Genomic DNA, 5315 nt, shown 5'->3' with positions numbered 1-5315 from the left:
GGAGGACAGTGATGGAGGAGGTGTGGATGTAGGTGGAGGTGTGGATGTAGGTGGAGGTGTGGATGTAGGTGGAGGTGTGGATGTAGGTGGAGGTGTGGTGGTGTCCTTCTCTAAAACAAAGCAAACACAGTCATTAAGTTGTCGTCACATTGTGAATGTTGAAAGCTGCAGAAACACAGACAGGTGAGTGTGTCACCTGTGACAGTGATCCAGCTGGATGGAGACTCTCCATGACCGCTGATGTCACACTTGTAGAGGCCTTCATCAGACCTGGAAACATGCTGGATGGTCATGTGACCTGTAGGCTGCTTCCTGATGAGGGAGCCATCTTTATAGAAAGCAGCTGGGAGGTTGGAGGGAGTGGTCTTTGTTTTACAGAGCAGAGTGACGTCATCTCCCTCCATCACAGGGAGGACAGGACTCTGCAGGATCACTGATCCACCTCAACACAGAGACAAACTACAGCATTTCATCCATTTACACACAGCTTCATCAACACTAACTCCACACACTCAGCTTACCAGTGACTGTCAGGTTAACCATGTTACTGATGGGACCCTCTCTGGACTCACACCAGTAAACTCCACTGTGTGATGTGTAAATGTAACTGATGTTACAGGAAGAACCAGCTGCTTCTCCCCACCCATCTCCACACTGAGTCCTCTGTTGTTTGCTTGTGTTTCTCCTCAGAGTCCATCCAGCAGAGCTGTCGTCCTCCTCACAGCTCAGAGACACAAAGTCTCTAATAAAGAACTGTAAAGAGCTGCTGGGACTCACAGTCAGACGAGCTGTGAGGGTTAAAATGAAAAATCATCTTTCTTATAATGTTAATACAATTGCAAATTCATTCAATCACAGAAACCCTTCACCAAATCTAAAGAATGAGCACCTCATATAATACTGTACAATGTTTTTTTGTGATTTTGGGGGCCATAACCACAAGCATAGAGATGATAAAGTCATGTAGCTGCATCAATACTGTCATCCCCCTAAATTTCAACATAAATCATTGATGAGATCTAGAAACAGTAACTTAAGTCTGATGCAAATGATCATGGAATTTTTTGAATACATGCACTGATTGAATAATAAATAAATTATTCTGTTCATCCGGACGTGTAATTTTTAGTGGGAAAAATGTTTTAATAATCATCTAAGTGACTTCTTCAGTCTCTTAAACAAGTGTTTTTTTTTCATAATACAACATAGAAAACTAATGAAATTCTAAAAGAGACATATGATGATAGCATCAGGTCTCAAAAAAGTTTGGACAACAGCCAGGAAAAGGAAGTGGTTGCAAAAAGAAACAGCTGGAGGAGATTTTGCAACAAATTAGTTGCAAAAGTTAAATGACAACAGGTTATTAACATTGATTGGGTGTAAAAAGAGCATTTTAGAGAGACAGAATTTCCAGAAGTTAAGATTGGCAGAGGTTCACTAAACTAGAAACCAAAAACCACAACTTTAAAATTCCAGCAGCTCAGTTCCCATGAACGGTTTATGAACGGTTGTTAATAAAAGAGGGCATATGTCAAAGGTAGCCCGTGCCAACTTTTTTGATCTAGGTTGCTGCCATCAAATTTAAGTGACTTTGTCTTAAAAATTGTCTAGTTTCCCATTTTAAATTATTAAATAATTTTTAAACATTTGATATGTTTTTAATGTTATTTCAGTGCTGTGAAAAATATTTGCCCCTTTACTGAGTTCTCTTTTTTTTTTGCAAATTTCTCACACATACATGTTTCAGCTCAAACAAAAAGTGTGATCATCATGTAAAATACAATTTCATTTGTTGCAGCAAACCTCAACTATCTCAACCTCGTATATGAAAAAAAGTAAGTTCATGTGAAACCTGGCCCCACCTTATCATGCAAACACAATGAGTTCACCCGAAACTCTGGCTGATTGGCCCAGAGTTTCACACCCAGTTACTCCCACTAGGTTTATATCTGGGACTCTCCACCATTTGACCTTAGAACTGAAGAAGCTTCTCGGATGAGAGGTGAAACGTCTTCAAGTAACTTAAAGAAGTCCAGACGCTTTTCTTTGCAAGCTCCTTTGACTACGATGACCTGGATGACTGAGAACCTTCACAGACATATTGTTCCAAGCATAACTTGTTGCCCACATGTTGCCCATATCTTCATGCCATATTTAAACTGTTTGCTTGGCATATATTGTATGAAAGGACAATCCTCCCTAAAAATGACCAGGCACTCATTCACCATGATGTTTGAATTTAGGACCTAGATAAGTGACTGGCACTCCACACACTTGTCCCAAATGCCTGTGATCACTGCCAGTTTGTCTTATTGACGACAGCCTCGTCTCGTATCACAAGACCAAGGACAAGCAAATCATCCATAACAACATGAAGTGTTGTAGTTGCCCGAGAAATTGTCTGACCAGACTCTGCATACCATAAACTCCTGATAGATTCATTTCTAAACACCACTTAGAATTAAGACTCGTGTATGCTTTGATGTTGTAAGTCACATTTACCATTATGGTTTTGATGGACTCAGTCAGGAGCCGTTCTCTCTCCTCCTCACTAGTGTAGTGATCAAATATCTAGAAAAGAGCCTCATTTATAGTGTATTGGAGCTGCTACATAATGAACTGAAAACTTTTTGAAGCATGTCTCAAAATAGTATTACACGTCAAAGCTTCACATTTTTTTGAAAATGTTAAGAAATCATTTTTGTGGACAAACTCATGGAATCTTAGGTCAGTCTAATCAAATTAACTACATTTTTTAAGAGATAAAACTTTTAAATGGGTTAAATTTGACCAGAACACAACATGAAAACAGTTCTAGTAGGACTTAATATTAAGATCACAAGCACAATCCCAAGACCTGAGAACTAGCTAACCTAAATTCATAATTTAGTTTATTTGTTATTAGTAACTCCTGCACTTTTCTGCTCTGAGGAGCAAAAATGTATGCTCTGAAGATTCCTATTGAAAGCCTCAAACCTGGGAGTAGCAGAATAATTAAAAAGATTTAAACTGTGATAAAAGGTTACTGACCTTGGTTTGTTAAGCAGAGCAGCCATGAGATCAGAACTAAAGATAAATGACACACAGTTAATTAACATACTTAACTTTGTTTTTCTTTATGGCAAAACAAATAAATAAAGTGCTATCACAGAGATAATAAAATAGAGATTATAGATCATGCCCTCTATATTTCCATCTTCAGAGAAACAGAGTTTTCATTCACTGACAGCATTTAGAGATAAAACCAAACGGTTGTTATTTTTCTCCAAAAAAAAATTTTATTTTTAAACACTAAAACACTGAATTTAACACATAACATGTAAATAAAATACTTACAGAACTGAAATTGTAATGAAATTTCCTCCATGGCACTTCTCAGTTTTGTGATTTTTTTTTTTACACCTTTTTTTGTTAATATTACCAACGAGAGCCCGCCCACTTCCTTAATGTCGCTCTTGTTCTCTCTCTATGTGCGTGTGAGTGTGTGCGAGTATTTGTCACACTAAATTTATTTTTTATTTCGTATTTTCTTACTCATTTTCTTTAAATAAAAAATGCACAGCCAGAATTAGCCTAAATAACCTAAAACCAGCAGTTTTATCATTGGTGACTTTACTTCATGCTATTACCAGCTCCTATGGAGTCAAGGTCCCCACCAATGACTGTACTGGTAGTCGGCAGGCACTATGCAAAGCTGTATGCTGTAAACAGGGGACAGTGTCAAAATATGTTCAACAACAAGTATTATGGTGTGTTAAGCCAAGTCTCAGTGATACACATGAAGTCCAGGTTCAAGGGCAATTATTATTATTCCAGGCGCCATCAAGAAGCCGCCAGGACTGAGGCAGGTACGTACCTGAGCGCCCAGCCCCGAACACCGACAAGCACCAACGCACCGACGGCTGAGGGCATCAGCCACCGGGAGGTAGTGTGGTGGGTGGAGCTAGGCCTCCACCCCTTGGGGGCCCTAAGATGTTCCAGGAGAGGCGGATGTGGGGACTCGACCTCATAGACATAGACAAACTGGCACACACAGACACAAGCATACGTTCCCAACCCTCATTCACACAAATACTCAGCACTCACCCAACGTGGAGACAAACAGAAATGAGCACTATACACCTATTCATACTCCCCAGACATACTCTATACTCCCAGGTCCAGGTATCACCGCCCCCACGAGGGGGATCAATCCCCAGACACAAGATATGTTACCCTTTTCCCTGCCGTGGGGGCAAGCAGACCACCCCCGGCCCAGCAGTTGCGGGGAGGCCCAGTGTCACAGACCCCAAAATGATTGCCAACTCCTCTCAGCCCCCCTGCCCCGATGGTGTGCAAAGAACAGGGGTGTGAAGACCCCATACCTAACTCCGCCCTCTCATATGTCGTGTTGCTGCGTGCTGTTCTAAAGTGCATTTAAAACACAGGAGGGGCATGGTGTCAGCACGGCCCCTCCCGAGAGTAAATTCTCTACCTCTGCCCAGTGCGCTTTCTCATCTTCATCAAAGATAAGTACAACCATTGTGATTTCATCTACTTGGCCATGGGGCAAGCAAGGGGGCAATTTATATTATTTATACAGAGTGTTGCGGCTACTCCAACCAATGGCCGCGGCAGGCTAAACATGAGGACACCTGATGACGCGCAACAATTAACGCACAAAACACTTCTGTAACATTTGCTTCTTTATTTACACATGCAACCGTCCAATATATACATCGGCACATAGGATTAACTATCAAACAAACGCACAGATTGCACAGATTGCACAGATTGCACAAACCAATAACTGCAACTCGTCGATAACTGTACTAACCATTATGTCCAATTACAACCTGGTTTATGGCATTAATTAGTACTCCGATATACAAACACCATCAAGTTCCAGTTAAAATACAACAAAATCATTCAAGTTACGCTCAAGTTGTGCTCTGTTGCGGTATGTTGCGGTCAACAGAAAGTTTTGCCTCGTGCTCACCCTACCTTCTGCTCATCACATCAGGTGCTGTGTACAAGTGAGTGCAACCACCTTCACCTTATACCACACCCATGAGACACGCCCCACACCCATGCACCAATACAGTGAGTCCATTTAAACCAACCCATTTAGTCAGACGGAAACAACTCATATGGCTCCTACACAGAGAGTGCAGAATTATTAGGCAAGTTGTATTTTTGAGGAATAATTTTATTATTGAACAACAACCATGTTCTCAATGAACCCAAAAACTCATTAATATCAAAGCTGAATGTTTTTGGAAGTAGTTTTTAGTTTGTTTTCAGTTTGAGCTATTTTAGGGGGATATCTGTGTGTG

General features: G+C 40.8%; 1 long non-coding RNA gene across 1 annotated transcript; it reads right to left on the bottom strand.

Annotated features, from left to right (window-relative positions):
* Positions 1-774: 774 nt before the first annotated feature.
* On the bottom strand, positions 775-3372 carry LOC102211205 (uncharacterized). The gene is made up of 3 exons (XR_312533.1): positions 3337-3372; positions 3031-3066; positions 775-788 (listed from the first exon to the last, which is right to left on the bottom strand). It is a non-coding gene; the product is annotated as an uncharacterized LOC102211205 (long non-coding RNA).
* Positions 3373-5315: the final 1943 nt, after the last annotated feature.

Source organism: Pundamilia nyererei, unplaced genomic scaffold, assembly GCF_000239375.1.
Source record: "Pundamilia nyererei isolate P.nyererei 1_Seehausen unplaced genomic scaffold, PunNye1.0 scaffold01476, whole genome shotgun sequence".
Lineage (NCBI taxonomy): Eukaryota > Metazoa > Chordata > Actinopteri > Cichliformes > Cichlidae > Pundamilia > Pundamilia nyererei.
The sequence above is the reverse complement of the archived record's forward strand: the minus strand, read 5'-3'. Positions and strand labels throughout refer to the sequence as shown.